The following is an 11,560-nucleotide window of genomic DNA, read 5'->3' as shown; positions in this document are numbered from 1 at the left end:
GTTTGGGCAATGCAACCTCTAGGAAAGACAGATTGCAAGTGTGCAAAATTAGATGAAGAAGAGAGGGAGGATGTGTAAATTCACTGTCTCTGAGTCTACATTGACAGCTCAGAAATGTTCCATTTATGTCCAAGAGGGCAAACGGGGTCCCAGGCTGTCTGTCACTCTGTAAAATTTGCTTCATGCATGCTGCCCTCTCCCAAATAGAGCACCAAATCACACAGACGGTGGTTTCCCACTTTTCATGTCACATTTTATTACGAGTGGATTTAGATAGGGTTAAGCCCAGGGCGCTGCAAGTGATGACTCTTGCAGAAAACGAGAGTCTCTCTTAAGTACAGGTTGGCAAGGGAGATGTGCTGGAGGAGAGGTCATACTTGTTTTGGAGAGAGGAGAGAGGAGGAGAGAGAGACGTTCTTTTCGGAAAAACATGCGGCTTGCTCGCTCACTCACAGCTTGGCCGTGTTGCTGATGTACGTACAGTAATGCCAGAGCAGACTAATGTCATTCCCGTTTCTATGGCTCGCTCCGTCTGCTTTTAATTTATCATCCCTGGCGTCCCTGCAGTCGTCGTTGTCGTCATCATCATCATCATCGTCATGATCGTCATCATCATCCGTGATCATAACTACGGAGTGAGGCCATTAGAAAGCCTTCCATCTCACGGCCTACTTGAACATGTCAGGGGGAAAATGGCCTTCAACATAAAAATTAAACTTTTCCAGACGTGGGTAAGGTAAGGCCAGAATTCCCCTGGTCTCATGCCAGAGAGGCTCCTGGAGAATTCTCTCTCACTTTCACGCTCTCTCTCTCTCTCTCTGTCTCTCCATTTGCTGCTGCTTCTCTCTCTCTCTCTCTCTCTCTCTCTCTCTCTCTCTCTCTCTCTCTCTCTCTCTTCCTCTCTGGCCTGCAGGCTTGCAGGCTTGCTCACCACGAGGCACACATGAGTTATGTGCTCCTAATGTAATGTGTTCACTCCCCTCTCGGCCTCCACTGTCATATCTCCATATGGTCTTTATAAAAAACCTGTGTATTAATGGGATCCTGGCCGGGGCTGTAGCCGCGCAGCGAAACAAATGGGACTGTGTCAGATGTCACTGCCTGTAACTCTCAAACAGATATTGCTTTTATTTTATCTCCGTGATTTAGGAAGCACTTCTGCCTTTCATTCGATGAAGCTATGCATCAAGTGAAATTAAGGTCATAATCATTCAGAGCTCATGGAGAAGATGTAGTGTAGGCCTATATGTTTTGTGTTAGACCCCACATACTTGAGGATGACAGTGCACATTCATAGTAAGTGTAGTCTATTGTGAATAAGTGCATTGTATTTGTACTGGCAACCTGACCTCTCAAGTCAGTTTATGATAAATAGCATTCTATGGCTTCTAATATACATTCTATGTATTTTAAAAATATATTTTTTAACTAATAAAGACGCTCCTAAATCACAATGTGCCTTGAGAACCTTTTCTAAACAGATTCTATTAGTGCAGGTGCGTTTCCCATGCTGTTGACTAAAAATATGAACGGCCAGTTGATTTATATATTTCAATAAGCTGTTTCTCAACTGCAGTTTGAATATGCGCACAATGGTCCTGTTTGCTCCAACAGCTCTTATTTCCAACCATGTGCAGTATGATGTAAGATGGACACTTGATTCCAACACAAGCAGTTGACCTCTGAAAGCCGTATGTGTTCTGCTGTTATGTGTGTGTATATGTGTATACTGTTACCGTTGCTGCATTGTTTATAGTGCACAACACCACACAGAAACAGATATAGAGGAAGCTGATATAGGGCTGTTGGACTGGATGATCTGTTTCTACAGTATGGTGAGTGTGTATGGATTGATTACCCAGAGAAACAGGGGTGTAGCAGCAAATGGTGGGCCCTATGTACAGTCAGCTCCAATGGACCCCCCCCCCATAGTGACATGCATAAATCAGACACAGTGTGGGCCTCCTATATACATCGGGCCCTGTTAACAGAGCCACTGACAGCTTTGGCTGGGCCCAGGACAAAGTCATCTGAAAGGGACCCCCACCCAATACATTCAATGTAATGTGGGCACAAATGCGGGCCCCCCAGCGCCCCGGGCCTGGGACAGCTGACCCCTTTGTCCCCCCTTGTCGGCTTCCCTGTCTGGTGACACAGTCACACTTTACCCCCCTGTACGACACCCCTGCAGAGAAAGATACTGGAGGGAAAAAGTCCTCATACATAATAGCATCAACCATCGTGCACTCTGGCCCAAATGTATACTTGAACTGATTTATCTATCTCTAGTTATCCATCCAACCCTGAACTCTTGTTTTCCAACATGATTGTCATTACTGAAAGCTGGTGATTATGATGATTGATTTCATAATTGCCGTGCTCAGGCATCCAACTGTGGAGGAGTGCAATGCAATGCAATGTTGGCCTGACACCAAGGCTGGGCTGAGGGAGAAATAGGGCCCGGGCACTTTTGGCTTAAAGGGACTCCTCATAGAACTGACTTCCTGCCCATACACCCTCGTGGGCCCCTATTTTCAGATTTTTTTTTTTTAAATATATGTAGTGCAGGGCCCACTGGGAAATGCCCACTATGCCAGATGGCCAGTCCAACCATGCTTGACACTGATCCAGGGCTGGCAAAACCCCAGCTTATCGTCTGACGTCCATGCGTTTGGATTGGAATTCAAGTCCAAGTTAAATGAACTGGGATTTCAGCCAGAGAAGAATAAGGCTCATGCAAAAGGAATGTATAGATAGATTTGCCGGAGATCCATTTGAAATACAAAGCAGTTCAGTACTAGCCTGGGAACTCCCATACTGCCTTTAGTTCTACAAAATCGTTTCAATCTGAAAGACAGTCCTAATCTCACTTGTGATTAGGTCTGGTGTTAACCAGGCAAGTTCAGTACTGCAGATTCCACACATTGAGACATGTGCGATTTATCAAATCAAATATTTCTCTGTCATACAGTGTATAGTTAGTGCAATTGAAGCGGCAGGCAGCAGTGATTATTCATATTGACATAAGCAGATGTGGTCTATAGTCTTGACGGACAGTAAGCAACCACTTAGCCATTGGGCAGTATGGACTGTCAGGGCTGGACTGGGGGACAAATAGGGCCCGGACACTTTTGGATTTAAGGGCTCCTCATTATTATTATTATTATTATTATTGTTATTGTTATTGTTAATATTTACATTTCTAAAAATAGAGGCCCACAAGGGTGCATGGCCCACCGGGAATTGCCAATGCCCGCTATGCCAGATGGCCAGTCCAGCCCTAAAGATCTCTTGGAGGCAGAGGTGGGCAAACTCATGAGGCCCACTGAGCCATTTCATGTTGCCCACAGATCTTTTACAGGAAAGACAACTTTTAAATGCAACGTTGAAATCTCACCGAAGATTCTTAAAATTGCTACCCAATACAGGGAACTTCCGGGTTTGAGAGGAGCCAAGTGCATACAGTAGCCTAGTGTCTTCATCTGAAATAGCCAGCAAATGATGTCAGCATACATTGTTTCTTATTGACTTATTGACACAAGGAAGTTACTCGTCACATCTGGCCCTTCAGTCAATATTCTTAACACAATGTGGCCCTTGGACCAGCATAGTTGCCAGCATAGTTGCTAGTTGAGCAAATACAGAAATGTTTTTCAAAACATTACTGTAACTAAGGTTTAACAATTCTCAGTGGTGCTTTAAAGGCAAGAGTGAAAGGATCAACAAATACCTCAAAAATACTGTAGCTCGGTGAGTGCAGTATTCAAAATAACAAGCCACATTGAAAATACCTCAAACCAAGGAGGGCAGATGAACACTGGAATTCATTTAAAATTCATTCTTCAAGACATGGAGCATTAAAACTATTTGTGCACAACAACATACCTGTACATTGTCCAACTCTTTCAGTGCAATGCACTCACTAATTTTCACATGTGCTTCGCTGGTCAAGGATCGTTACTTTTTTCAGCACCTTTTGAACAATGGTGTCTGCCGGTGGATGGCAGAGCACAACCTCCAGATGATTGTGGGGAAGGAAACAGGCAAGCTATACCGTTGTTTTTGGCGGCCGCTAATGATTGCACACCCAGCTCAGACTCTGCTAACTCATGCGTTTGATTAATACAAGGTAAGGCCAGTGCTGGCTCAACAAAAACATCAATTAATTCAGAACAAAGGCAAACCATTTATCTTCATTAACCAGCTCTGGGAGAGAAAAGTTGTAAGTCTTTTTGTTGAAAGTGTCTTTTATTGTGTTGAAAGTAGGCTACGTTTTGAAGTCTGCTTTACAGCCGTGGATAGGTTACACTATTTTATCTCACTCTCTCTCTCTTGTCTGGGAATGGGAGTGTATCACTAGAACTAGCAGAGAGCACTATGGGAACCTGTCAAAGGTTAATGAACCATTTGGTGATCTAGGTAAAATTGCTAGTGCTCACATTCATACCCCAAAATCTAAATTGTATATTGCCTCTACCTGTCAAGACTCTCTTACCAATAATCACTCAACAGAATGACAATGATATAGGATAAGATTTCCAGGATAGGCTTTATTCCATCTCAAACACATTAGCACAGACAGAAAGAAAAGAGAAAAAAAAGAAGAAGAAAAACAATAGAGAAGGCAAGTGGGAGGGAGGCACACACGCCGGCCACCCCCACACCCGCCTCCAAAAGAGTGCACACTGACTTGGGGTGGCTGCCAGAGATTGTGAACTGTGCAGACGGGGGTTAGGCGATGACGAATGCACCCTTCCCACAGGGACACTAAATGTACGCCCTCACTCAAAAAATGTTTGCTTTAACTCGTGTCTCTGGGCGGTCATTACCAGAGCGCAAAATAACAGATTTAAGGCTGCACTTTTAACGGTGTGTTATATATTGATTTTTTTTCCTTCTTCAATAGCTCAATCTGTGAGTTTCCTCTATGGCAGTAGTAGTGGTTAGAACCGTTCATATTTGAAAATAATGTCATAATTCTGTTGGCTGTAATGCTTGCTGACTAGAAAATCAAAAGTTACACCTTTGTCCTTGATGTTGAAATTGTGATTAACTTCTACTGCCTTCTTTCAAGAGCAAGTAATCACAACACAACCGTTACTGCTCAGAAATTGAACAGTGACAAAATGCACATGCTGATCATGGACTTTATAATATCTGTGCTATTTAGCCTGTGGCCTCTTTGTGCATATGGACCTGCCGACGGGCATGTTCACTCTTTGTTGAAAAGACTCAACTAAGTCATAATAATATTGCTATGACATTATAGAAAGCCTTAAGTAACATATTAAGACTTGGTCATGACAATTGTGTTGACAATAAGATTATAGTAAAGTCTCTGTGCAAACTGTAATGAAGCTTGATTATGCTGAGTTTGCAGTATGTCAAACACAAAGTAAAGAACCGCTGACGAAACTGGTGAGATCCAGAGAGAAAGTTGAAGGTGAAGATTGTGCACATCCCAGGAAAAGGTGCAGGGCAAAGGATGACTGTAATTTTCAGAGTGAGGAATCCGCACACTTGAAGTCCTTTTTGTTGTTTTATTATTATTTCATGGCTGGATTATGTTTCAATAAAATATAATCCAGGCATGAAACAATAAAAGAACAAAAGGGATTTTAATTGTGCGGACTCCTCACTCTGAAAACTATGAGATCCAGAGAGAGTCTCGGATCTGAGAGAACCACATTGCAAACATTTGTAATGGTTTACTCTGTCTATTTATAGTGCACAATGTGTGTGACTATGTTCATGCTCTCTCCACCATCTATGCATGTACAAATGCTGTGCTCCGTTCATGTTGATACTTTACTGCGTACGTACTGTATACTGAAATTGAATTAAGTTGAAATCAGAAATGGGAAGGTCCTCCCTCACCTGGCTGCGTGCCGCAGTTCAGACTGCCTGCCTGTGCATTGTGCTTCACTCTGGCCTGGATCTGCTTTAGCTGAGAGCGTGATGATTGCGTCAACCCGCGCTGTTTACATTCCCTCCATCTGATCCTGCAGCAGATGCTGGAGTCCAGCGGGACGCACACTCGAGGTCACCGCCAACGATACCTCAGAGCTCCTCCGCTGCAAACTGACATGATGTCTCAATAACAAAGGGCAACAGGGTCAATCACTGCAGCTTGAATGCTAAGACCGTTTGCTATGTAAATGGCAGATCTGAACAGACAGATGTTGTTATTATAAAGCACTACGCACAAGCACTAGATATTTATTTGATTGCTGAGACTGGACATCTGGACATCTCAGAAACCCATAACCTTCCCCCACGGTGCAACCAACGTCATTGTTTTTTAGATATCTTCCAACTTTGTTGTGTGCAGACTTCTCTAATTCTTCAGACTAATTCACTATTTTATTCCTATGATCTCGTCATTTTCAAAGTCCAAACATCTTTATTGATGTTCGTACCCACTCAAATATTTGATTGCAACTTACTGTATAAGAAAAGGTTGGCAGGAAGGTTCTTCCTGTTCTTTGTGAAATTTACTCTTTTGATCCCTTGTAATTTACAAGATCCAAACATTGATGTTCACACACAGCCTCCCTCCTCACACACTCCATTATGTTTGACCGCTGATATGACCCCCAGCATTTGTCTATACTTAAAAGTTGGCAGGCAGGATGAGCAGCCGTTCTTTGTGGAGAAAGCGAAAGACTAAACCGAAGAAGATGAATGGCGTGGAAGCCCCAACACTTCACCAGGCTGTCACAGCCCCTTGTCAGGTCATCCTAGTGGCCCACATGATACCAAAAAAACCCTCTTTTGTATAACTCATAATTTCAAACCTTCAAGACAGATCATTTTACAAAGTGATCTGTCTAAAAGTCTAAAAGAGGAAAGCCACACATTTCAATTTGGGTCTAAAAATAGCAACGACAGCAGTACGTACCCCCCACTTGAATATGGCGGCACAGTTGGCTCACTCATGCTGATTGGGAAGCCTCTGCGGATTGGAGGAGAGTGGCTATGGGGATGCCTTGATGTGGCCATTGGGGGCACTGATGATTGTGGAACTGGTGGTGGCGGTTGTGCTGTGGTCAAAGAGGCAGGGGGCAGATCTAGCCACTTTGGGGGCCTAGGCAGAATATGAACATGGGGCCCCTCAAAAGTCATTATATTCTGTGGTTTGCTGCTATTTATAGTGTTTTGTCTCAGTGATGTCTTCGGCTATTTCACATAAACAACCAATTATGATCAGGCCTACTTTTTGTGTGTTTATTGATGCAGGTGTGAAAGTTGAGGGCCCCTGTGGAGGACAGATTTGGTTGGGGCCCTAAGCAATTGCCTAGGCTTTGCCTAATGTAATGTCCGCCTCTGCATAGAGGCCATGGAGTGCGGAGAGGAGAGGAGAGGAGATGGCCCCCTGGGGGAGGGGAGGGGATGGTGACGGGGACGGAGGGGGCCATGTGGCAGGCAGGGTGACGACGCCAACATGAGGGACTTGTGGCTTCGCTCGCTTTGTTGTGGACAGTGGCACATGGCAGCTGAATGTCATTTGTGTATGTGTGTGTGTGTGTGTGTGTGTATGGCCGTTCATGCATGTGTGCATGTGCGTGCATCTGTCATCATCTGTGTGCGTGTGCGTGTGTGTGTGCGTGTGCGTGTGCGTGTGTGTGTGTGTGTGTGTGTGTGTGTGCGTGCGTGTTTGTGTGTCTTTCTTGCTGCGTGTGTGTTTGTGTGTATATACATATGATTAAGTGCTGCTAGGTATGAATTTATCATTTTGTGCCAAACTGTGTGTGTGTGTGTGTGTGTGTGTGTGTGTGTGTGTGTGTGTGTGTGTGTGTGTGTGTGTGTGTGTGTGTGTGTGTGTGTGTGTGTGTGTGTGTGTGTGTGTGTGTGTGTGTGTGTGTGTGTGTGTGTGTGTGTGCGTTTGCGTGTGAGTGGTTATGTGTGTGTGTGCGTATGCATGTGCATGTGTGTGTGTGAGCACACACACAAGTTTGACTTTAGGTGAGTGCAAGCAAGTACGTATGTGTATGTGTCCGCATCCCCAAGCACATTAGTATGTCTGCATGTGGTTAGGAGATGCGGGGGGTAGGGGGTGCACCGTTAAATTAGAAACCACCCATGAGCTCTTCCCATCAATTACAGGAACTTGAAGTCCTGAAAAGTTAAGCTGTCCTACTCCCCCCTTTAATGATCTGGTCTCTCTGGTCTCATAGGAAACCGGGAAGTGTTTGATGGTTTGAAGGACGTTCATTTTAAAAGTCGTTTTTAGACTCAGGAGACATCAATTTAAAGTAAACCCATTGTCTAGACCAAGAGGACCTATGTGGTTCTGAATGGAAAGGAGATTCAAGGTTATATAATTCCGATTCTTGACCTGATATATAGTACTAGGCCTACATATATATATATATATATATATATATATATATATATATATATATATATATATATATATATATATATATATATATATATATACTGTATATATATATATATATATATATATATATATATATATATATATATATATATATATATATATATATATAAATGACTTAAAAGTCAAGTGAGCCTTTCAGCAAACGCCATTGCCTAGGGGAATCTATAGAATTTAAATGAAACCACAAAAAGAGGATCACAATGCAATGTGCACAGCATGAATGAATATCCCCTGCAAAATAATGTCATAAATATTTGTTTCCGTGGAATATTTAATACCCGTTTCCCTAACTGTAGAAACAGATTAACCAGAGTTTGCCCCGTGGGCTATGTGCGAAATTGCTTCTTGGAATGAATATGTTTTAAAGGTAAATGAATTCCAGATATGTAGCCTATTGGGGCGATTGCTTCATCAGTCTAATGTTTCACAGCACACTGTTTCCACAACAATCATTTTCTTGATGCTTTCCCTCTTTTTTTTTGGATATTATTGTTTGATGGTGAAGACAGCACTTCATGGGCTGGAGGAGATAAAGGTTTGAGGGGTTTCTCCAAACAGCTGAAACTGATCCCTGCCCCCCCATCACCACCTCCTCCACCACCACCACCACCACCATCTCCCTTTCTTTCGCTTTGACAAATTCAACAACAAACAAGGCCGTAGCGCACGTCCCATTGTTTTAACGGAGTACGGATGTGGGGCTCACCTCTCTCTCTGACCGCGCAGATCTCGGCGCGAGATAGCCGTAATGACTTGGCCCGCGGAGGAGCGGGGGCCCAAACCCAACACAGCTGTGCTCTTCATCAAGAGGGCCCGTAGGCCTACGCAACATCGGACCAGGACCAGGACCGGCGGGGGCCCGCGATACGATACGACACCACCACACTGTCGTGTCGCTGGACGTATCCCCTCATCTGCCACATGATTTGCTAGTTTGCATGAACTGATTGTGGCTCACTGATACAACACGCCGTCGTTTACCCTGGTGGACCGTGGATCATAAATAATTGTTTTGTTTTACTCTGGAGTAGCGAGTCAAGCATCAGTGGCAGATGGGAGGAATAAATTAGCGTTAGGACAGGCACTCTCTCTCTCCGTCCCTCTCTCGCTCTCGCTCTCGCTTTCTCTGCTGTGATTTGTCACTTGAGGTGCATCTCGGGGGCGTGGAGACCTTCGGAGGTTCTTGAAGATGGCTCCAGTGGAGCATGTCTTCTTCATCTGTAAATCTGCTTCACATGATTGCTTTTGTTTATTTGCTTGCCTTGCGCCGTACATATTAGAGGGTTGGACAAACATGTGTTTATAATTTCGACTTGAGGCCTCATAATAACTCTCAACTCATAAACACACACACACAGGCGCACACACATTCACACACATGTACACACACACACACACACACACACACACACACACACACACACACACACACACACACACACACACCACACACACACACACACACACACACACACACACACAACACAACACACACACACACACACACACACACACACACACACACACACAGACGCACACACATTCACACACATGTACACACACACACACACACATGCACACGTACACACATGCAGGCACGCAGGCTCACATACACACACACACACACACACACACACACACAAACACGCATGCGCACAAACAAGCATGCGGGCACACACACACAGACACACACAGTGATGGCCAGGTGATACATACAGTGCCTTCAAAAAGTCTACACACCCCTCTTCAAATGTCAGGTTTTTGTGATGTAAAAAAATGACAGAAAGACGAATAAATTCACAGCTTTTTCCACCTTCAATCTAAACTATTAACCTGTACGATGCAATTGAGAAACAAGCATAAAGTTTTAAATGGAAGCAATAGAAAATACAAAACTTCAATTAACATGGTTGCATAAATATACACACCCTTAAATTAATACTTAGTTGCAGCACCTTTGGCTTGTCTGGGCCATTCCAAAACCTCAATATTATTCTAGTGAAGCCATTCTTTAGTAGATTTAGGCGTGTGCTTAGAGAAATTGTCCTTCTGAAAGATTAGCTCCTCTGCATCTTCACCTTTCTACCAGGGGAGGCGAAGATTTTGTGCCACTAACACGGCCCCTGTGGAAATGTTCTTAATTCCCTCCTCCCTAATGAAGGCCCCAGTTACAGCTGAAGAAAAACAGCACAAAAGAACAATGCTGCCACCACCATACTTCACGTTAGGTATGGTGCTATTGCGGTGATGTTTTGTGCCAAAAATACCTTTTGGAATTATGTCCAAAATGTTCAACCTCAGTTTCACCTGACCATAACACATCTTCCCACATGCATTTGGGAGATTACAGAAGTATTTTTTGAGAAATTTACCTCACCAAGATTTAACTTTTTGGTCATAATTCAAAAGGGTATGTTTGGCGCAAAACATCACCGCAATAACACCATACCTAACATGAAGTATGGTGGTGGCAGCATTGTTCTTTTGTGCTGTTTTTCTTCAGCTGTAACTGGGGCCTTCATTAGGGAGGAGGGAATTATGACAATTTTCACAGGGGCCGTGGTAGTGGCACAAAACCTTCGCCCCCCTGGTAGAAAGGTGAAGATGCAGAGGAGCTAATCTTTCAGAACGACAATTTCTCCAAGCACACGCCTAAGTCTACAAAAGCATGGCTTCACTAGAATAAGATTGAGGTTTTGGAATAGCCCAGACAAGCCCAAAGGTACTGCAACTAAGTATTAATTTAAGGGTGTGTATATTTATGCAACCATGTTAACTGAGGTTTTTTATTTTCTATTGTTTCCCTTTAAAGCGTCATGCTTGTTTCTCAATTGCATTGTACAGGTTAATAGTTTAGATTGAAGGTGGAAAAAGCTGTGAATTTATTTGTCTTTCTGTCATTTTTTACATCACAAAAACCTGACATTTTAGGAGGGGTGTGTAGACAGAAGGCACTGTACACACACAGATACACACACACACACACACACACACACACGCACACACGCACACACACACACACACACACACACACAGCTTTTATGATATATTTCATATGGGAAGAAACAGGTTGCCAAATACCAAGACAAATTATATAAGACACATGTACACTTCACTTCCAATTTAAGAATTAAATACATTTAAAGTCAGAAGTCC

This window comes from Engraulis encrasicolus, chromosome 6 (assembly GCF_034702125.1).
Source record: "Engraulis encrasicolus isolate BLACKSEA-1 chromosome 6, IST_EnEncr_1.0, whole genome shotgun sequence".
Classification (NCBI taxonomy): Eukaryota; Metazoa; Chordata; class Actinopteri; order Clupeiformes; family Engraulidae; genus Engraulis; species Engraulis encrasicolus.
Note: the sequence above shows the minus strand (reverse complement) of the source record.